Here is a 24,450-nt window from a genome sequence, read left to right as displayed (position 1 = left end):
ATTCAGAAGGGTCAGCCATCTCTCTTTTTCCACAGGTTTAGGTGAGGTACTCCTGTCTTGCAATTGGTCATCCATATAACCGACAGTGATGAGATGGTTCAAAACTTTTCAGCAAGTGTTTTTTTTTTTTTTTTTTTGGGAAGGGGTAAATGCAGTATTAAGTCACATCCCAGACCTAGTCCAGCTTTCTATGTAAAAACTAGAGCAAAACATTTGAGGAAGCAAAACCTTGGCGTCAGAATAAGTAACTATGTGGTACTGGAAGGAGTGCCTTCTTCAAAACCATACCATAGGCTTTTGAAAGAATGCATATAGACGAGGCACATAATGCTTAATTGCATATAGATGGGGCAGATAATTTCTTAGCTGAAGAATCAGGCACAAAGCAAAAATAATGGGGGGGGGGTGTGCAAAGGCCCAAAATCAGTATTTCTTTTAAACACATTATTATTACACATAGCATATTCCAAAATTAACTATCTACTAATGGACCATCTTTTACAAGGAGCCATCAATGAAAAGCTATATAATTACTTACTTGTAGCCTAACCAAGAATTCCAGTAATTTTTGGCATCCCAAAAACCCATAAAGGACTGGACCCTTTGAAATTCAGACCAATAGTTTCTGGTGAAGAAAGCATCACGGAACCTTTGGGGAAATTTATTGATCATGTCCTTAAACATTTTGTTACATCACTAAGCTACATATGCAAAGATTCTTGGGACTTTTTAAAGGGTATGGGATCCCACTTGTACCACCCAGACCTTTTAATGGTAACTATCGACATAGTGCAACTATTCCCTAGTATACCGCATTTGATAGGTCTGGATTGGTTCAATGAGGTTTTAGTCAAAGAGGCCAATCTTGGTGCCAATGTTGCGAATTTGCTAGTTGAATTCATGGATATTGTGTTAAACAACAACTTCATCTGTTTCAATGGCGAAATTTACAAACAAAAATTGGGAGTTGCAATAGGAGATTCTTGTGCCTCTTTATATGCGAACATTGTATTGCACAAATGGGAACAGACTTTTATATTTGGCACAGACTGGGTGAAACACATTAAACACTACGTTAGATACCTGGATGATATATGTTTGCTATGGCATGGAACAGAGGTGGATTTTCGGAAATTTGTTAATTACATTAACTCCACTACTTCCTTTTTGACTTTTACACACTCAGTCAGTAACACTAGTTTGAACTATTTGGATGTAACTATAATCAAAGATCTCACCAATGGCAAGTTTGCTTCAAGAGTATACAGGAAACCCACATATTCTAATTCTTATCTACACTTTGGTAGCAGTCATCCTTTCTATCAAAAGAAAGGAATTATCAAAGGGCAACTAATCTGTGCTTCTAGAATGTGTAGTACTGCGGAATACTTCTCAAATGAGGTCAGCTTTTTAGAAGAGAAATTTTGTGAAAGGGGCTACCCGGCCAAACTAGTTAATAACTTGGTCATGGAAATTTCCACATGCAGAGAAGAAAAATACCCACCACTTTTAGGGTGCACGTTACCGCAAGTGGACAACTTGCACAAGAATACCCAGCAATTAGAACAAACTAGTTATATACATACATTTTCCAACAACTCTGATTTGCTAGAGGAAACAATAACAAGGTATTGGCCAGTTCTCACATTGCATGAAGATTCTTCAACAAAGGTTCCAACTAACCCTAAATTTGTTAGACGCAGGGGTACTAACATGAAAGAACTATTTGAGAGAAAAGAAATGACAAACACCATTGGTAGTAGATCTAAGAAAGGAACTTATAAATGTGGAACGTGCAAACAATGCACTGCCATTTTGAACGATCATAGTATATACATTCCATCTAGGAAATATCTACTCCGGTCTAATGGGTATTTTAATTGCAATGCAAAATATGTTGTATATTTAGGCTTTTGTACAAAATGTCAAAGTTTCTATGTTGGGAAAAGAGAAAGGACCCTAAAGAGAAGAATCTATGAACACCTCTACGATATTTCCAAGAAAAAAGAGACCAATGCTTTTTATAAACATTCTTTGTCTTGCCCAGATATGGAAATTAAGTTTATTGTGTTAGACCAGATAACACCCGACAAGAGAGGGGGTGACTGGGAGACTAAACTGGAACACAGGGAGCTTATATGGCAGCTGAGATTGGATGCAGCTAAATGGCCAGGGTTAAATGACTATATAAATTTAAGTAGTGTTTTGAAATTAAGAAGGGCTAAGTTATAACATATAACATTTAATAAGAGATCATCATCATTATTTATTTGTATTAAATTATTTGCATTTTGCATTCATTCTGAGTATAGGGAGCATAATCTATGTAATAATGTTTGAATATTTAATATTTGATTATTATTTTTATTTTTAATTTTTGTATTTTTAACATTGATTTCTATTCACTATTACTTATTATTTACATTGTTTATTGTGGTATTCTATTGCACTATTTATGTTTCTTACACACTAAACAGTGATACAACAATTAATTACTACAAATATGGTTTTATGAAATAATATATATAACATTATTCATTTATCTCTTCACAAACATTTTGTGATTTTTAAATAATATTTTTTAACTATATGATATTTAAGAAAAGGTATTTATTTAGGATTTTATGTATTTTATGCAACATTGTGCTGTTTAATTTTCAAATTAGTCAGCAATTAATTTCAATTTTAACTTGATTGAGTTTAATTAATGAAGCACATGATCTCTATAGAGACTTATAAATAAGGCTACTTTACCCTGCATTGTTATCTTGATAAAGCTCAGTATTGCACTGAGCGAAAGCGCTTGAGAGAAGGACTTGGACGAGGTTTATGTTGTGTGTTTGAATAAACTTTTTGTGGAGATTACCTCTGGCTTATCGCTGTTTCTTGCTGCTCTTCGCTGCTTTGGATTACACCTTTCACTTGGTCTTTTAAATATTACTCTAATTCACTTAAAAAAGTAGTAGAACAACACGTTTTGTATCAACACACATTTTTTTAACAATAAGTAAGAAACTCAGGAGCCTGGCAATAGCTCTCAGCCAATCACTTTTAAAATATTAGTACTATTAACCTGAGATATTAACAGAATAAGAGAATGTGAATTAATATACACTTTATTATGTAAAAAAAAGTCTGTAACTCTATTAACAGTCATCATTTATTAAGTGTGATTCTCCCCTTTTCTCCAAATGTCCAGTTTTAGGAGGGATTAAGAGGGATAGGGCTAAAATTTCAGTCAAAAACTGGGACGTATTGGAAAATCGGAGACAATTGAGAGGTATTTATTTTCTGACTGACAGTAATCCTCAGTGAATAACCAGAAAAGGCAATATTTTACGAGGAACAGGGCAAATATTAAGGACAGCTAAGAAGCGCTCTTGCTTCCAAATCTTGTGAAAGTGGACGTAGCATACGCGCAACATGAATAAACAAATACTACAGTGACGTGGTCACGTGATATGAATACCCCTGGGTTCATTTCAGGCTTGTATGCCACCTCGTTCTTCAAAACGTACGCCTTTCTTCCGGGTGTCTGCGCTGGTCTCCCGGCAACCGATGTAACAAACGGATGCTCATGTTTTTTATGTTTTGTACAAGCTGGTGAAGTAACAAAAGTAAGTGACGCATCTGTATACGGTAAATACTTGAGAATATCCCCTGTTGCAAACTTGTTTCAGCTGCACAGTTTAACAGTTTGTTGTTCACGTTGTTTATTGCAGTGACTCTTGGTTAAGTTTAATTGAGTTTTTTTTTTTGGAAAGGTAGGTAGTGCATTTCTATGGAAACTTTATGCGAAATAGTGGAATATGAACGTCAGCGCAAATGTTAGGTGTATTGATTATTTAGAAGAACATGACAGGCTTGTTTCTCATGGATTATTCTGTTGAATTGTTTCTCATGGATTATTCTGTTGAGTTGTCATCACATTACCACTGCTCAAATATATATTCCCATTTTAAATGGAACAATTTCAGGTTACATTTACACGGGGTGTAAAATATGTCCTGCAGAAAATACCGCTGAACATTTCAGCTCAGGAGTCACGGATATAGACAGAGATTGCAGGATTTTCACAAACATGCATTTTCTGAATGATAAGAAGTCAAGAATCCTAATGATTAAAATTACTAAATTACTGTAATCTTCAATACTTTGCCAGAACATCACAAGTTAGAGGAAAAATCTGAGGCAAAAATCAAAATACGTTCTTCTAAATCACGGACTATTGAGAGCTATGCTTAACTTTCCTGAACCTCTTAATTACGACTGCTCTGTTGATTATGAATGAAATGTTCACTAACTATACAGTTTACAAATTCACCCTGCAGATGCATGCATTGAAATTTTACATGTGAAGGTTAGGAGTGGCGAGAGGTGTGATTTTTTTTTTCGTGTAAGTGAAATGTCTACGTAAAATGTATTTTTCCTTGTGAATAAGGGTTACAGAAAATGTAAAATATAATGCTGCGTTTTAGATACGCTGTTTGCGCAATTTTATGTTTTCCTTTTGGAATGCAACATGCTTACGAGCACTACTGTAAGCCCAAGGTTTCAGTTTTTGCATTGGCACTTTGGCAGTACACTTGGGTGAAAGAAGTCACAGCAACAGAACATCGATGACTAGATGGGTGCCCTCAAATTTATCTCGGGACTGATTGGCCTAGCTGTCCTCGAGAAAGGCGGTACAGTTTGAGGGTGATTGTACCTTTTGCACCATTCTGGAAGTTTGGTGTCCTAGGCATTGTTTTGCCTGTAATATGAAAGAAACAAACCACACGCACAAACACACACACACACACACAAACATTTTATTTGGTCATCATAAGCTTGCTGAATAATATTGTTGTGGAATCTTATTAATGAACTTAAGGATTGAATAACGGCTTAGTGCAGTTTGAAAAACAGCCATTTGTAAAGAAGTGCATTGGTATTTATGTAAATGGTGGTCCTAGCAAGGAAAATAGAGTTTTTACATAGAAGAGACTTGCAATGCTTTTTGAAAGAGGGCAGACATACACTTATTTGGCTAGTTAACTAGACGATTAGCTATGAATTTTGCAAGCTACAGTTTATCAACATTTGTTGACAAATGAATATAATGAAGACTATGCCTGATTACAGACCTGCCAGTTTAATTTCTCCAAATCTTATGGTTTCTAATACCATGACAGGAATGGGAATATTCCTAAGTAAGGCTATAATTTTAGTTCATGAAATTAGTATTGGTTCAGTCTTAGATTTTAGACAGAAGAGCTCTTTGCAGCACCTGCAATGTGCCCAGAAATGGCTCCTTTTGCAGTTCACATGGAGTTACATGTATTAGTAGTATATCTAAATATGACTGACATGGAGTTACATGTATTAGTAGTATATCTAAATATGACTGTAAAGTCTTTTTTATTAGACCCATTGCTCTTACTACTACTGGAACTGCCTGGGTATCTTTCTTCCAAATTGCTCTCATTTCTGCCTGGAAATCCTGATATTTTATGAGGTTGCGTGTCTCTCTCTGTATGTGAGACACTAATCACTAGGTCAAGGAATTTTAATGATTAGTGGCAATATTGCCTTTTTTCATGGACTACTATATCTGGTGTTCTCGTATCTATTTTTTGAACTGCCAGTAATGGATGATACCACATGTTGTACACTTCATCATTCTATGAAATGTTTTGTGGTTTATATTTCCAATGCTTCTCAGCTACTTCTATATTGTAATGTTTGCACAGCCCCCAATGCAATAGTCTTGCCACATTATTGTGCCTTACAGTATACAGGCCCTCTGCTATGAGTGTATCACACTCAGCAACAAAGCATGTGGCTGTTTCCTTTTCTTTTTTACAGTCACACCAAAACGGTAAGTTAGAACAGGAAGAGCAAATTGATTTATAGCTTGGACTTTATTCCTTGATGTCAAAGCTGTTTTCAGTATTAGTTTGAGTCTTCTGAAGAATTGCTTTTTGAGTATTATTCACATGTGTTTATGTTTTATTGCTAATCCATCATCAGTTCCCAAGTACTTATATACTCCTTACTGCTCAAGGTCCTTTATATCATATTCCTGTCCCAGGTTGATATTTTCGGTGTACTGCAACTTTCCTGCTTTAATTGATGCTTTTGTGCATTTCTCAAGACCATATGAGAAAGTTTGAACCACTTGCAGTTGTGCTTTCAACTCCTCATGTGATGAACTATAGTCTTTAAGTCAACCACAAAAAGTAGATGATAAGTCTTTAAGCAAGGTTGATTTCTGGGAGCCAAATTGCTAATGTGTTAAATAAACAGCTTAATGGTTTAAGGACAAGACTAAACAACTGTGATGAGAAAGAATCACCCTGGAATATTCCCTCTTTGTATTTTTATCCCTGGGATAATAATTTGCCCTTTGTCAGGGCCTAATTGCAAAGTAGCTTGCCACTGTTTCATGGTAACTGTAATGTAACTGATCAATATGGAATTCTGTCAGATTCTTTTTTGTAATCTATCCATGCCATACTTAAATTATTCCAATTTTTATTCTTCTCTATTACTGCTTTATTTAACAATACATGATCCTTTGTTTCACATGACTTTCTTTTCTTACCTTTTTGTTCTGTTGCCATGATTAAGTTTTTTCTAAATAATTATAAACTCTGTCTGCATCAGTTCCAGTATATAATCTGTACATTCTTGGAAAGCAAGTTATTGATGTATATATTTTAGTATGGCTTACAACTTCCAGGTTGGTGTCTGTTCAGGATGCAAATATAAGTAATTCTTTCTCAGAGCTAAATCTTTGTGTAAAGATGTTAATAGTTTTAGCCAGAAGTTAGGTACTGCATCTGGTCCTAGGGTTCTCCATTTAGGAACCTTTCTGAATTTTGTTTCAGTTTCTCTGACCATTACTTCATCCCATTTCATATCCTCTAAATTTGAACTCCTTACTATTTCTGTTAATTCTTCTTTTTTTCACCATCTTTGTTATATTCCATAGGATCTTCATAAATATTTCTCTAAAATGTGTCTATTTCTTCTTTTTGGTGGTGTTTCTATTAATTTTGCATTGTTTCCTATTTCTCTTTAAACCTTTTTTGGACCATCAATGAATTTCTCATTTTGTACTTTTCTTTATATTTATCTGTATATGTCCTAAGTTTTGCTGCCTGTGCTGATGTCTTTAATCTATTATTTGCAGTAACGTATAATGTATCCTGGTCTTTTCTGATACTGTGCATTGCTTTTACCATGTCTATCTTTCTAAGTATTTTTGTTGATGTATTCCTTCTTCTATATTCTTATAACAGTGGCAATTATTGTCTTTATTGTTTTATAGTTTTCTTTATTTGACACTTATGTGATGGCATTTTATTTCTTCCCTTCCATTTTCTTATTGCTGTATGTTTTTGTGTTCAGACTTTATATGTTATTAATTTAACTACGCAGTAATACGTCTTATTTACTTTTGTTGTATCACATTTCTTTTAATATAGTTTATTTAGAAGACTGTACATTTCTTTTTGAAAGAGAACAGAAAAAAAACTAATTTGCTTAGTTTACCAGAAGATCAATTATGGAGTTTGCAAACTGCATTTTATCAACATTTGTTGACAAATGAGTGCACCTAAGGTTGTGGCTGATTACAGACCTGCCTGTGTGATCTGTCTGTTTTATCAGGAGTCTGCAGAGATTGCAGGTAACTGAGAACTGCTATTAGGAATCACAGGAGACAAAATTCTGAGTGGACATCATTGTGTTTTTTTAGGGTGGAAGAGTACCACTGTCTGACTACGTGAATGTCATCCAAAATAGTGAAGGATGAGTTGTCAAGTGCCAACATAGGTTCATAGGTTCATAGGTTCATACTAGGCTATCTGCCCGAGGGCATTTACAAGCCTAGCCCATTGTTTTGTGGCTTACGCCACCCCTTTAGTATGGGGAACTATACCCATTATTTTGCTGTGCCTCTGTCGAGCAGTGACACTGAGGTAATCCCTGGGGTATATCTGCGATCTCCCATCCATTGGTCAAGATTTCTCTTGAACAAGGCCAGCGAGGTGCTCTGCCTCACATGTACCGGGATTCTGTTCCACAGCATAGGGAGTCTTTGGGTGATGAATCTATCCCTCCAGCACGTCCTATTAATAGCCGTGTCGAGGTTTAAGTCTCCGCCCTTGTGGCTCTGATGGATCTAGATTTTTGAGGTGAAGCATATTCATCAAATCTGGGTTTGACATGGCCTTGTATGTTAGGCAAAGGTCACCTCTGAGCAAGCGGTGCGACTGAATAGAGCTGGAGTTCTTTCAGTCGGGCAGCATAGGATAGATTTTGAGACCCTTTATCCTTTTGGTGAGGAACTTTTGTGGCCTCTCCAGCTGCTGCAAGTGTCGGGTCAGATACATTCCAAATGGGGCATTGTACTCAATCATTGGTCTGATGAGTGATGAGTAAAGGGAGACTATAACCTCCCTTGATCTAGATGAGAATCCCTTCATGATAAGGTGGGCAATGTAGAAGGTCTTCCTAACTACTTTAGCTACATGGGTGTCGAATGACAGACTACTATCAACCTGGGTCCCCAGGTCCCTGATAACTTCTTCTGTGCTCAGTGGATTGCCTCCTATTTGGTAGCTAGGGTAACCTTGTTTTTCCCGAAGGGTATGACTATGCATTTTTGGCATTTAACTTTAGGCCGTGGCTCTGGCACCAGTTATCCGTTTCTGTGAGACCCTTCTGAAGGATATCTGTGTCAGATGTGTTTTCTACTATGGCCCAGTTTGCAGTCATCTGCAAACTTTGTCAGCCATAACCCTCCTGTGTTTGCTTGTACTTCAGAAAAGTAGATGCCAAACAAGAGTGGGCCCAGGACTGAGCCCTGTGGGACACCACTTGTGACAGGCTTTGAGTCTGACATGGCGCCAGCAACTCTGACCCTGTGGGTTCTGTCACTCAGCCAGTTTGCAACCCATCTTGTGATGTATGGGTTAACATTTAAGCTGATGAGTTTTTCAATGATACCCGAGTGGGGTATTGTATCAAGGCCTTAGCCAGATCGAGGTAGGCTGTATGGACTGCCTTTCCTCATCAATGGCTTTGGTGACTGTTTCAAAAGTCAACCAAGTTTAAAAGGCATGATCTGCCTTTGACAAAGCCAAACTGGGTTGGATCCAAAGTCTGCAAATTCCCAATGTCTTTATTTATGAGGTCCATTATGATCCTCTCCATGGCTTTGCAGATAAGGCTTGTCAAGCTAATGGGCGGTAATTACCAGGGTCGGTGGAGGCACCGCCTTTGTGAAGTGGGACCACAGTTGCAGTGCGCCAATCCCTGGGTACGTATCCAGAGGTAAGACTTTGATTAAACAGCTGTCCTAGCTGTGGGTTTAATTCCTCACTGAGTTCGTGGAGCACACAGCCGGGGACACCATCAGGTCCCATGGATGCTGTGTTTTTTGCTTTGGAGAGCAGTTCTCACTTGGGCGCTGGAGATGTTTGGGGGCTGCAATCATTTGTTATAGATATCTCTCCTTTTGGGGAGGGGGTGAGAAGTTTGCACTGAACCTGTCAGCCAGTATGTTGGCAATGTCTGTGGGATCAGTAATCTTCACATCATTTTGAACTAGTTCTGAGCATATCTGGGAGTTTCCTCCTAGGTTTCTAACATAGCTAAAGAAGGCCTTATGATTGTCTTTTGAGTCTTTAGCTATTTTTCTCTCGAAATTTGCTTTGGATGATTTTATGAGAGCTCTTAGTTTTTTACTTATAGTGATCAAGGGTGTCTTACCTTTTAAGGATTTTGCTCTATCTTGTAGTAGCTTCCTCCTTTTGTTGTAGAGTTTGTTTATGGCTGGGGTCCACCAGACTGGACGCTTGCCTTTGGTACAAAGAGTCTTTGTTTTGCTTGGGATTGCCTTATCCATGCAGTCCTGCAGGTGCTGGTAGAAGGCATTTGTAAGTGATTCAGCGGCTTGAGTACTGTTTTCCGCCGGCTCGGGGGCCTTAAAGGAGACCACACTAGTCTTTAGAAGTGTGAAGTCGGCTTTTGGGAAGTTTTTTACTGTGGTCTTTTTTATTTCAGGTGGGGGTGGGATGAGGACCTCCAGCGAGATTAGTTTGTGATCTGATCTCACCAGTGAGGGGTATACTTCCGGTGTTGAACATTGTGCTCCCATGTTCGTGATGATGAGATCGAGTATGTTATCTCCTCTTGTGGGAATGGTGACTAGTTGTTCCATGGCATTTGAGTTTATGAATTCCAGGAACTTTTGGGCTAGGGTGTTTGGGCTTGAGTAGTGTTCCCAGTCTATATTTGGGTAATTGAAGTCACCTAGTATGATGGTGTTTGGTGATACATTTATCCCCTCTAGTGTTTTCAGGAAGGCCATGTGAGGTTCCTGAGTTTGTGAGGGTGGCCTGTAACATGCTACTATTTGCAGAGCAGTCTTGCCTACGGTTAATTGCACCTGGATGGTCTCCGATGCATCATGCGTTGCCACCAGTCTTGAGGTGTGGGTGTCCTTGATGAATATGGATACCCCTCCTTTCTTGGTATTTTCCTGATTTTGGGGCGGAACGCATGATATGAGGTAAAACCTGATAGTGCTGGGGTGCTCTCAGGAGCCTTGAACCAGGTTTCTGTCACAGCACAGACATCGATGTTCTCCATACTGAGAAGGGCCTCGAGTCGTGCATTTTGAGATTTAGACTTCTGGCATTGAGCAGCATTACCCTTAGTTTATTTCCTTTTTGTGTTCTAGGGTGGTAGGTTTAGAATTTGAGCCTTGCCTAAAAAGGCACTATGGGGGTGGCAAGAGCCTTTGCCAATATCCGGAATCCCAGGGGTGACAGGTGCAAGCCGTCCCTTGCGAAGCAGCGTGGCTTGTCCAGCATGTCATCCCAGGCAGGCAGATACTGGATCCCCTTTGAATGACACCAGTGTTTAAGCCAATTGTTAAAGCTGATCATCTTATCTCTGTATTGTGGCATCATTCTTGGTGAAGGTAGGATACTGCTCAAGGTCAGGGTCATACCTGCCTGGGCTACATAATCAGAGAGCTCCTCAATGTCTCTTTTCATGTAGTCCAAGGAGGTACGTCTCAGGTCGTTTACACCAGCGTGGACAATGACTGAGTCATATTTGTACCTGCTGTTGAGAGACCTGAGTGCTTGCGTTATGTGGCGGATTCTAGCGCCCGACAGACAGCTTACTGTGACCTTCTCCTTACTCAGTCTGGTGAGCGGGACATCAGTGTGTCTGACTATGGAGTCACCAATGACTAGTGTGTCTGGCATTGTGTTTGGCCTTAAGGGCTGTGACTGTTTGACACTCTGACTGTGAGGTCTATGTGTTGCAGGTGTTGTGTTCTGAGGTGGTGGTTTTTTGGGTGTCTGCTTTGGTGGCCTCTGCTGTTTTGGTAGATTTTTGATCAGAGCCTCCGAGTATGTCTTTGTGTGTTTATGTGTATGATTTGAGGTTGTAATGGTACTATGTGAGACTGGGTCTATAGTGTGTGTGGTAACCTTCCCCTCCTGACTGGTCTTGCCAGTCCTATGTTGAGAGAGCTCAGCCTCCAGTTTGGCCGTATAGTTGCATCTCTCGCATGTATTTGTGTTTTGTGGGAGGAGGAGAGGGTTGTCTGTGTACATGAGGCAATTGTAACATTGCCTCAATATTCCCAGGTTCACCAGCTGAGCAGGAGATGACACTAGCAACTGATCCCTCGACATGCTAGAAGGATAGACAAAAAACTTTAAAAAAGATTCCGGGGCATGTGGGTGACCGAGAAATGGGGGGTTGCCTTTTTGGGGTGCTATCTATAAGAGTGCCGTATCAAGGTAATAAGTACTGTAGGAGCAAGTGCTAGGTTTAACAGATAGAGAATAGTCTACTTAGAGTCAAGTAGAGATGATCTTTTTAGTTATAGGATACGCTGATTAGATGAGTAGTATAGGTCGAGGAAGGTAGTTTCAAGGGAAAATGTCACAAGCTGCTTATTAAGTAGGCAATGTTGTTGACTGCACACACACACACACACACACACACACACACACACACACATACACACACACACACACACACACACACACACTAGTCAAGTGCAAATTCATTGAAAATTTCTGTTAACTTGGACACGTACAACAGACCAGTTGTTGGTGTATTCCATTCTTCCGAGCAGCATTTACAATAAAATAAGTACAATATCAGAGTTGGTTATATAATTTTGGGGGGATGCTTGCCTCCCACATTCAGAATATGTTTAAGGTACTTCAGTACTGGGGTTGTGTAAGCTATTTTAAGTACTGAGGTACTGATTTTTTTCTTTCTTTCTTTTCATGTAACTTACCCCAGTTTTCAGTGTGTATTCATTGTTTTGTAAGTGTTCACATCTATGAATGTGTAGCCAGTTGTTGTGTGGTGCATATGCTATAGATGTCAACTACTTTGCTTTATTAGGTAAATATGTGATGTGTCGGTCTGTGTTTGTCTATTTTGTGCATGTGCAGAAGATGTGAGGGACAGTAGTATGGCTATATTCTTGTGGTGCAAATCTCTCTTTCTATATAAATATTTATAAGTATATGTATATAGAGATAAAGAGACAGATAGATATAGACATACTGATAAATATAGATACAAACACTGTGTTGTGGAGACTGTAACAGAGAGTTGTGTGTTTTCCAGTCATGGGCTACAGGATTAATGATTGTGCGTATTCAGTAAGCTAGTCAGGCCACCAAGTCGGTTTTGATAATATGGTTGTCAACAGATTTCATTTCTGATTTATGACCAGATACATTCGCTGCATGTGTGACAGAATGAGCACACGTGCAGCAAATGGATGCATGTGTGACAGACTGAGAACTTCTTGAGGTTATGTGTACACCCTCCCTTAGCTTAATGGGGAGATCAAAGGTTGCATGTCTCAGCTCAGTGGAGAAAAAAAATAGCTCTGCAAGACAGATGTTAATACTGGCTTCTGAGGTGCTTCTTTAATACACATTTGACTTTTTTTGAGTCTGTGGTAGTTTATTGTTACCAGATAAATGTACAGAGCTACAGAGGACTGAAGAGTGATTTGGAAAAGATTAGATGTCAAGAGAAACTAGCCAACACGAAGGCTGCCATGCCAGAAACTGAATCTATGATGAGTGGTACTAGTGTATTAAAATACAGTACATAATTGACTCTGGATGTGCTTCATTGGTTGACAGAAAAGCAGCACAAGATCAATGCTGACCCGTCAGATCAAAGTTGGAGCTTGGAAGTCAGAATTCACTTACATTTGCAAGCAGTAAATTATAGCAGATGTCAGGGCTTGATGGTGTTTCGCATATCGCTGAGTCATTTATTTGGCTTATCAGAGCTTGCAGGAGACTATGATTAACTGAATTTGTTGTGAACAGTTTCAATCATGTGCCCTCCAAACACACACACACATGCACATAGTTGAGTGCACAGTCATTTTACACTGTCTACAGTCTAACTGTTTCTGAGTCTTTTTATGTGGTTGTCATACGTTTGAGTGTCAGTGATATTTATAATGGTTATCTGGAGAATTCTCTGATTGTATTGCCTAAATGTAAACTCATGCTATAAATCTTCCTTCCCTTGAATTAGAGTATTAATATTAATGCTGCCTGACACTTCCTGGTTTTAAACTTCAGAGATAACATCCCAAATGTTCATACTTTGAGAAGGCAGTGACATGTAAACTGCTTGAAACTTTATGTTTTCTTACACAAAATGACTTTTTAAGGTTCCTAACTTTGCTTCTTGTAGAGATGTCTGTGATTTTTTTCTATATTTAAAAATCTGAATCTTTTAATAATACAACATTGATACTGATGCTTTGCCAACCACTGCTGCTTGTATTTAACCATTCTGTACACTTTTCTGAACTTGAATCCTTATTCTGTTCTCTTCCTTTAAAACAGTTAGTCTTTGTACTGCTATGCCAATATAATTTCTGTCATGTTTGATTTTTTTCCTTAGTAGGTCTAGTTCATTACTTTGATTTTGTGGTACCAACAAATAAATTGTAGCAATCCGTGTAGTGTTTCAGCTCCTTTTCATAAGCCGTTGTGGTGGGGATACATCTTCTTCCTAGAATAGTGAATTCTAAACTGCAAAATGAACAGGTAGCAATCTTCTTCAGGTAAGGTATAACATGTGTTCATTAGATTTTTGATTGTATGGGTAACACGCGATAAACAGATATATCTTAATTTCAATTGCTCTCCAAAATTTCTGATGATCTTTTCACAGATTAAGGATCCTTTGTCTGAAAAAAAATAGGTATACTTTACCTTGAAAATATGCTCTTAAAAATGTTTATGACATTGGCATTTGTATTATCTTATAACTCTATGATCATTGGAATTTAGATAGTAGCTACTCATTCCCTTCATACTGTAGCAAATCCAGGCCTGCTTTATTACAGGAAAGATGCACTATGTCATGAGAAATCAGTTCATCTTTTGCATTTTGGTTGTGGTAAGCATTACAGATCTCAAATCTCTGCTAGACATTTTGGGCAGTAACATATATCATTTGTTCTTTCCTTATTCTTAATAGTAATAATAAGTATAATGTGTGCATTGTTTCTAGCAGTGAATATCTCACTTGTCTTTGAATTGTCATGTTATCTGATTTAAATATCAGGCCATGCATGTATGAAAATATTACCTCTGTGTGGATAATATGTTTGAATGTTTTTGTAGACTGATGTTTTTGGATTTGTCCAACCATTCATTTTGACTTCTTTTAATAACACCATTTTCTTATTTTCTGTGGTATACTTCTTCAGTTCATTCGGGATATCTGGTAAAATATAACCCAAATAACTTACAGATACCAGTTTTTCTTTCTTTTTTTAAGTTCTGAAGAGTGTATTAACTATGCATTTGTTTCCCTATCTTATAGTAAATCTTCAGATATATTTTTTTTTAGTTTAACAGCATTCTCTGCAATCTAGCTGATGCTTTGCAGTGGCTTGTGTTCTAATTCTAATAGTGTTTTGCTTTAACTATAGGTATGAAACCTTTGGTAGCTATAACAGTTGCCAACATTTCTTTTTCATTTGTGCATACATTTTTGTGTTTCTTTTAAAGCTGTTTATCTAGATGCTATTGATATGCCTTCTGATACCTGTACTACCCCTAGCCCTTCTTGAGCCACACAGTCTAAAGTACATTGTGATATGTAAAATGGTAGAATTTTAGAGCAGGAATATCTCTGTCAAACCTTTTCAGAATCTTAAAGCTTCTTTCTTACTCTGTTGATCATACCAGTCTACATCATGTTCAAGCAATTTCCTTAGTGCCACTGTAGTATCTAATAAGTTGTTTGTAAATTTTGACAGATATTGTATCACTCTAAGAAATTTCATGAAAGCTGAGTTTTCCTCTGGTTTCTTCATATGTACTGTGCCAGTCAATTAGGTTGATGCAAACATATATTTCATAAAATCAGTTTATCCATTCACATACCCCCAGTTAAAAATATTACTTGTCTTCTGAACTTAGACCTTTCTGCCAAAAGATTTCTTAAGTTTACACCATGCTATTGTTTGGTAGTTCCCCAGATAAGCAAATCATCCATTTCACTGACTCCATCATCCAGACACACTATTGTTTCTGCCTGAGCTCTCTGAAATATTTCTGTTGCTGAAGAAATACCAAAATGCATTTTAAGAAATCTGCATCTACCTAGTGGACAGATGAAAGCGCATAACTATGAGCTGATCTCTGTCAGACTGATTTGCTAACATCCTTGTTTAATAGCTAGCACAGAAAATATAGGGTGCTCTGAATAGTTGAAACAAAATCTGCATCAGTCTGTAGTATATACTGTTTTAAATCCTTCTGTTTGGATCTCGGGGATAGTATTTGCAAAAGCCTAAGCTTATTTGCTTCAGCACTGTATCCAATAAATTAATCCATTCAGTTAACTGAGGTTGTTTAACAGTCTAACCAAGATTCTCTATTTCCTTCAGTTCTTGCTCTGTTTTCTCACTCTTAAGAGCTATGTATAGTTTTCTTGATTCAATGATTGGTGGCATTGCATCTGGAGAAATTTTGAGATGATATTCCTAAGATAAGTAGCCCAAAGCCAGTAAATAAATTAGTACATTTATGTAAAATATTTTTAGATTATATAGCTTTCTAATAAGTTTTATTTATGTATATATTTTTTGCATTTTCGTAGTAGTTTTTAGTAGTGCCTGTACAACTTTATGAATGGCTGTGCAATTGCAAACTGTGGTGCCATACTTCTTATCTGTTAAGTAATTTTATACATTTGGCTGTTTAATTGCTTTTTACAGAGAAACAACTTGAAATATAATTGTATATTCCCAATGCTTATACTCATAAGTAATCATAGTCAGACATATTATACACAGAATATGTCAGCTTGCAGGTGCATACATATTTGCACACAGTACTTGCCAATTTAAGTGCTCTGAATATGGAGATTCTAATAAAATATTGCTTAGATCTAGTGATCTTTTTTTGCAGAAGACCAAGGCTGTAGCTGCTGCCAAACTTCATCTCGCAGTCCAGGATTTGAGTTACACAGTTTTTTCCCTTTTTTGTGAATCTGAGCAAGTCACTTAACCATATTGTGCTACCAGGTCACCTTTGCAAGAGTTGCATGCCTAGTGGTTAACATTGGTGCTCTTGCATTGAAATCGTAAACCTTTCTGACAACAGGTATTGAAAATGATTTCTGTAATTTGTACTACACCATCTTTATGCATTTCTACTACCCCCACAGCCATTTCATATTTTCTTTCACATCTTGTGAAACAGATTTATGTCATTTCTTGCATATCTTTGCAAAATATTTTTACCGCCACATATCCTGCAAGTTTGATGAAATGATTTTCACTTTTTTTTTCTTGTGCGTGTAATCCCTACCCTCATGCCCTGTACATAATTCTTTATTTTTAGCTGTGTGTCTGCTTTTCCTGGCTTCTTAGAGCTTCAGTTTTATGTTTACTATACCCTTTTTTAGTTCTGTACATCATCTTCAGACCATTATCAGTCACAGCTTTATTTTACACATTTCCCATTCATCATTAAGACCTTAAGACATGTGTCTAGAGCATTTCTCCCCGGGCCTCCACTAAAAATGGGCTCTGTCCTAGTCAAACTTTCCTGGTAATCACATGTTAAATAAATAACTGTATATCTTTAATTATACTTGCTCTTCACATATCCAGTGGTTTATCAAGTATATGTTCTGATTCTGTCAACAGTCTGAATTTTGATAATTTTTAGTGTGGCAGACAATACAGTTCCTTATCCATTAATCATGCAAGTCACTCAAGTTAATCTTTCAGTCTGTTTTTTAACTCATTCACATAAGCACCTGGTGTTTTCTGTGCTTTTTATTTCTTTGTTAAGAATAAATGGTTTACAAATTAAAGATTTTTATTTATTTCACAATATACGTTTGCCTCTCATAAATGCTAATTTGTCTTTCTTTTCCACATTAAGACTAAAGGTATTGTATATCTTTACAACTTCCTTGGCTGTCATACATAGAAACCTTTTGCAGTGTTTTTGTGCTCCCCACAGTTCTATTCATAATGCAGTGCAATGCATTCAAACATCTGGATCCAAAGCTTCCATTTTCCAGTCAATATCTTGTATATGTGACCTAGCTTAACATTTGTCAGAGCTGCTCTGCATTGTTTATGTATGTGTGTGTTTGTGTGTGAGTGAGTGTGTGAGTATGCATGTGTGTGTGTGTGTGTGTGTGTGTGTGTGTGTGTGTGTGTGTGTGTGTGTATATATATATATATATATATATATATATATACATAAAAATTTCCGCATATGTGTATATATATATATATATATATGTGTGTGTGTGTGTGTGTGTGTGTGCGCGTGCATGCATGCGCGCATGTGTATGTAGACAACATGCCTCAGCTCCCCGCACACAAGCACAGTATTTTCTGTCTGTTTATGCCTGCAGATGTGTGCATATGTTGTAACACCCTGATATGTTGTATATTACTGGATTGCTGGAATGGGTATCTGTATGTCTGTTGCCTGATACTGCAATGATTTTATGTCTGTTAGTTCTTGGTGAGATATAAATGCAATACCTCATTAGTCTTAGCTCCACATCATACTATGTATGTGTGTCCCATACTTTTGTGCCTGATACATACTGGATGTTATTGGTATGCTGTATTGGTAGTCTTTATTGCTAACTTGCCTCAGTACTTCAAGCATTTTTAAAAGTATAACAGATACATAAAAAGCAAACAAGTCAATAAAGAAATAATTTCTGTGGTGGTTAAGGGACTGGCAATGTGGTCACATCTAGTAGTAGATAGTTACAGCAAGACACCAGATGTGCAGTTCTTTGAAGTCCAGTCAGGTGGAACACATGGTCCCACAAGAGATGGCAAACCTCTTGGGAAATGGGATTTCTGTTAGGACACAGCTAAGTTCCTTTATTTCATTAAAGCAACTTTATGGTGTAGCAGTTTACATCTTGCAGTTTTTTTAAGTAAAAAAAAAATTCAGTAGCTTGGTATCACAATACAGTCAAGTTCCTAACTCTCATAAAGTAACTTGGGAAATGGTGGTTGCCAGTAAATATTGCAAAACAGCAGCAGCACTAGCAATAAACCAACTCCAGCAATTGCAGAGAAAATAAATTATTTTAAACGGTTATGAACAAGTATAATAAATACATAAGTAAATAAACAAACAAGTCACTTCCCATTTGGCCAATGGATCATCAGTTTGGTCAAATCTGTTGTGCAGCTTTGTGAAGCCCATCCAAGTTTGCACCGTGGCTGCCTTAACATAGATGGGGGAGACACAGTATATGTGTGTCTGACTTTGAATTACATTACTTTAGGTACATATTTAATGTGCACAATATGCATCACTACACTGTTGTCTGCAGTAGTTTGCATGTGTGTAAAGCTTGAAGGCTGCATGCATTTAGTACTGTGCAATGTGTTTTTAGCTTCTGTGTAGCATACATGCTAGCTGTGCCAGTGCACATTATTTCTGCATTAATACACGTATTTCTTTGGCAATTGTGTTTTACAAACCTTTTGAAATCCACCCCAAGGTAAACTTCTGTGTGAATTTTTGCTTAATTTTTACAAGGTTATTACATGAAAAGTACTTAAAAATTACTCTGTTACATGATTTTCTTTTCATCTCTGGCCCCCAATCAACTACACTGAAAAAAAGTATAGTCTGGATAAGGTTTAAGAGTTTCTTGAGACACCTATTAGATTTCTATATGTTTTAATTTGAAAGGTCATTGGATGCTTTGTTTTGCAAAATTGGTCTGTTTTTAGTCAATGCATCTGATCTGTTTACCTACATCAAGTATTCTTTTCCTCTGGAATATGTTTGTGGTAAGAGACTGCTTGAATCAGCTTGCTAGGTTCATAAGGAAGGACTAGCTGAGCTGTCCCTCTGGACAGTTTTAAGCCTAGCAAATTTCCATTTTTGTGCATGAATTAACCTATCCCATTTGGTTAAAGATTGGCTTTACACATCCCATGGTTGATAATTTTATATGAGAATAACTGGGATCATACCATAGATCATTTGATTTGATCCATGCAAGGGATAAAGCGTTTAGGAGCTGCCTCTGCCCAATAGTAATACAGGGGGCAGTCCTGGGGTAAATTTTCTGTTCCCCATCCAAAAATCCAAGTTGCACTTGAATATGGACAGGGATAATCTTTAATGAGGATTGGGAGTCTATTCCAGAGGAGCAGTATCCTCTGCAAAATATACATGTCACCTAAATAATTCTGTTTATGTTGCAGACGAGGTTTAGATTCATAGACCAAGTATTTCTGATGCCACTGGACTTGCTGAAGTGTAGTAAATCCATCAGTGTTAGATCGGATGATACCTTGCATGCCATACACAAATGACCTCTTAGCAGTCTGCAGGATACTGAGTAATGATGACAGGACTTTGAATTGGTCTATGTAGGATATGTTGTTTAGGCCTTATATCCTTTTAGTAAGGTATCTCTGTGATTGTTCCAGTTGTTATATGTGTCTGGACAGATACATAAACTTTGATAAACATTGTTTGTCTGGAATGGGAGTTCTGAGCATCCACTTATCTGTTTTATGGATCATTCATTTACTTTGGGACACTTTGTTGTTGAGCTCACCCTGAAAGACTGCAAATCTTTACTTTTGAGTTTTTTTATTATTCTGCAGCAGCCAAGCACTTATTTGTCTGTCTATTAACCACATAAGTAAATTGGTCCTTCTGAGATCTGTAGTGTCTGCGGGACCTTGTGACATTGTTCAGAATAAATCCTGAACAAATGCCAGATTTCTTTTGGGTTCATGGTAATTCCTGAACTTTTGTGTTATTGCTGTTTGATTATCTTTCTTCTCATTTTCATTAATAAAAAGAAAGAGGCGAATATCTTTAGGGCTTCTTCCTCTGTGACATGAAGAAATGTGGAATGTGGTGTACTGTTCTTTTCAACCATTTTTGCTTCCATTGAGGAACATATCATATTTCTGGATATTAAGCTTTGGTTTTCTGCTGAGTTTTCTTGCAGCAAGAGAATTGCTTGTGGTTGTAGCTTGAACATATTTTTGCCTGAAAATTCCACTTCTAAGACCATATACCATATGAATCAGTAATCAACACAGCTCTGTGTATGTGTAAGTAGTCTCCATGATGTCTGTATTCAGACTGAACTCTCCAGAATGTGTACCCCATTACATGTAGCTTCTTGTACGCAACCATTAACATTTAAAGCTATATACTACATATATTACAATATTGACAAGACAACATTATCACTGTGGACATCATGTTTTATCTGTATACAGCTTTAACATTATTGCATGTTAGTGCACATGGGCTTGCACCTGATGCTGCAGGATCACTTGACCATGGACGTGCCTTTAGTGCCATACTCTCATTTACTGATGTTCTTCCTCATCTGCGTCTTCATTACTTTGGATGTTATGTCCCATTGCTTCTGCTTAGTTATCTGGGGTTCTTGGGATAGACATACTACCCCTATACAAGAAAACTGTTATTTTGTGCAGGACTATACATCAGTGACCATATTTGATTTTCTGGGGGTGTATATTGCAGGCTTCCCCCAGGAGCAACTGATGAGCAATTATTTGTAAAAACATTGCTCAATCATAGTTGATCAAAAAACATTTCTCTCTGCAACTTGTCTCCAAACATTAAAATAAGTGTTTTTGCCGGGGGGGGGCAAGTTCCATATACCTTAGACTTAAATATATACAAACTCCATATTTGCAAAGCAGTTGGGAAAGGAAATAATCCCCATTAAAGCACTTGGAGGTTTCACTCAAATAATGATCTTGCTCTCACTAAGAAAATGTTAAGCTTTGATGTGTACCAGCAGTTGAGTATGACTAGTGGTGTTTGAACTGTTAGTACCCAATTAAATGGTTCTTGATCACCATGCTTACAGAATACATCCATATAGTGACCTGAGTTGGGAGTTCAGTAACCAAAACAGTTTTAGCCACTTTCTTGTTCAGACTGTACTTGCACAATTATATGTATCCTCTAGTGTCAGCTGAAGATTGTACATAGGTGTCTTCATCCAGGTTGTAGGGGATACCCAGTGTCACCTGAAATGCATAAAGGTATATTGCTGTTAAGTGTACCATGCATTTATGGTGTAGAATCATTTACCTGAAGAGAGTATAGTTTGACACATACTTGGTCACTAGATGGCTTTCTGGAATATATCCTTTATTTTAAACCTGTGTCCCATTACACAGGTCTGCTGTATATACATGCACACTGCCAAGGAGTGAAGCTATGATGTGATGGATCATACCATCTGCTGACCAACATGAAAGTTGATTGAATATCACCCCTTTCAGCTGGTATAGCACTGGCCATAATCATTGGTGATGATAATGCAATTGCTTATGGCATGGATTCTTAGATGAAAAGGTTCACTCATTGGCTGCATGTATGCCAGTTATCTTAGAGGATGGACTGCATATAAAAGACCAAATGAAAAAAAAAGACTATTACTCTTGCTGCTGTAATTTGTGGTAGCTCATCCAAGGTGTTAGTGTTCCCTGACACATTCAGTGTACCAGTTTTTGTTTTTACATGCTGTAAATGTCTCAGTGCTATGCTATGCTATCCAGTGTTAACTCGCATTTTTGAAGATTTTCTAGAATCCTCCCAAGTCTAGTTTCCTTGCGGCAGCTAGTTTTGTGCATTTAAACTCTTTACTGCTTTGAAGACAACTCCCCAGATGTGCATTTGTTCATTTAAGATCCTCTGGTTTGTTATGGAACTAAAAGAGAGAGAGAGTAAGTCTCTTGTAGTGCAGTAGCAATGCAACCTGGAGAATCTGATTTCTTATTTATAGATTTCATTAATGAAAATATTGCATGAGTGAATATTCACGACATGCACTGTTACAGACTTCATGACATGCCTTCTAAGGAAAAAAAAGGAAAACACTCTTCCACCCTGTCAACTCGATCTTTTGCTTTATAACCCTCTGACCTACAGGAAAGCACCACTGCCTAACACGCAATGAAGAAAAAATGGCTAACAGTTGAACAACAAACACTACTCTTACTTGGCTGTCTTTTATTTGAACTATTAATCTTAAAATAATTTCTGTCCCTTGCCAGTTGTCTCACCATCAAGGCCTTCTTGGATCCTTACAGTATAATGGAACCTCATTCCCAATTCTGATCAAAACTGACAAAACACTAAAAGACAAAGCTAAGTGCCAGTACTGCCATCACAATCCTATTATCTAAAAAATAAACATGCCAGTAATATAATTCTTTGTATTTCCACTTTTTCCACAAAACATCTACTCTGGAATACTAAAAAAAAACAATGTATAAATATTCATCACTTTATATTGTTATTGTTTTTTCTGTTTTCTTATTCTCATACACACACATATATATATATATATATATATATATATATATATACACACACACACACACACACACACACACACACACACACACACACACACGTATATATGGGTCTACTTCATTTGATGGAGTTAATATAATATTTAAACTGAACTCATTGAGATGAGAACATCAAATGTACACAAGAACAATGGCTTACAAAAACAAAATTTACAAGATTGAACCATATACACTTGCTCCATGACTGCATTAGTACTATAAATAAAACTCTCACTGTATCTTTTCATACTCCATACCAGCATAACACTATGGTGGATGGGTTTATTAAAGCTATAGCAACACTTCTCAAGATATGATATGGAAACGTTTGTACAAATATATGTCTGCCCCTTTAAACTACATTGTAATTCACAGTTAGTTTTGCAGTCTGCACTGACACTTTTCAGGTGATATTTGTTATTTTGGGAATATAAGGAAGTTGTTGTTCTGTTTATATTCACAAGAGCAAATAGGATGTTGGGAGTAGTGTGTAACATTCGCGACTGTATTTTCTGGTCTTATGAGTTTTGTTTTTGTAAGCTATCGTTCTTTTGTACATTCAATGTTCTCGTATCAATATTTTCAGTTTTGATGTTATGTTAACTCAACTGAAGTAGATCCATGTGTGGATATATATATATATATATATATATATATATATATTTCTGTAGGTTTACTATCATATATTTGAAATGCATTCTGTCAAATAATCACTTCCGTGAACAATAACAACGAAAATAAAAACATCGTTCACGCAAATGAATGAAACCGGTAATGTCGACATGTCATCATTCGACATACTTGACATTACCCATCATACCCTGCCTACCAGGCATTTCCAACGAACATATTGCGGGGGTAGACCCGTCCCCCACAGCCCCTGCTAATTATATATACAAACTCTGAGATCACACTACAGTGTGGAAATGGGTACATTTCACGAGCCTCAATATACTGCGATCTCCAAGCAGAACATCGACATCACAACAACGATTGCACACTAGCATTTGCTGTTGTGGAGTTGACTATTTTCAGTTCAGCCTTCTGTGAAATTGGAAAATAGCCTTTTGACTATCCCATTTCGACTGAATGCCATCTGAAAATTTGATAGTAAACCTATATATATATATATATATATATATATATGTGTGTGTGTGTGTGTGTATACAGCAGCAACCACTTCATTAGTTACAGATCTCGTTAATGTGGAATTATTCAGATTATTCACTTCTGCAGAGATTGTGCTTGTTGACTGATATTGGTGGATTGTAATGAAAGAAGTTTGAGTGCCCTTTTATGGTTGAAATGTTCTGAAGTGGGCAGTTTTATCATTATTGCTTCATACGTTTTGTTTCATTTCTTACTGTAAAAATGTTCGAAATTACAAATTTGAAACACTGTTTAACAAGTGGTGCTGTATTATACAGAGAATATAATTTAAACAATCAGGAAGGTGAATCAAAGAACACATGCATGTATGCATATATGCATGTTCC

The 24,450-nt window shown here is 37.2% G+C and overlaps 1 protein-coding gene across 1 annotated transcript in view; it reads left to right on the top strand.

Moving 5' to 3' along the window:
* The first annotated feature begins 3,503 nt into the window (after positions 1 to 3,503).
* ARMC3 (armadillo repeat containing 3) overlaps positions 3,504 to 24,450 on the top strand; it is a 926,167-nt gene continuing 905,220 nt past the window's right edge. Inside the window, exon 1 of the mRNA XM_044064561.1 lies at positions 3,504 to 3,617. The gene's annotated coding sequence lies outside the window, so the exon portion shown is untranslated. The remainder of the gene's footprint in view (positions 3,618 to 24,450) is intronic.

Source organism: Protopterus annectens, chromosome 3.part0 (assembly GCF_019279795.1).
Source record: "Protopterus annectens isolate FY-2018-M chromosome 3.part0, PAN1.0, whole genome shotgun sequence".
NCBI lineage: Eukaryota > Metazoa > Chordata > Ceratodontiformes > Protopteridae > Protopterus > Protopterus annectens.
The sequence above is the reverse complement of the archived record's forward strand: the minus strand, read 5'-3'. Positions and strand labels throughout refer to the sequence as shown.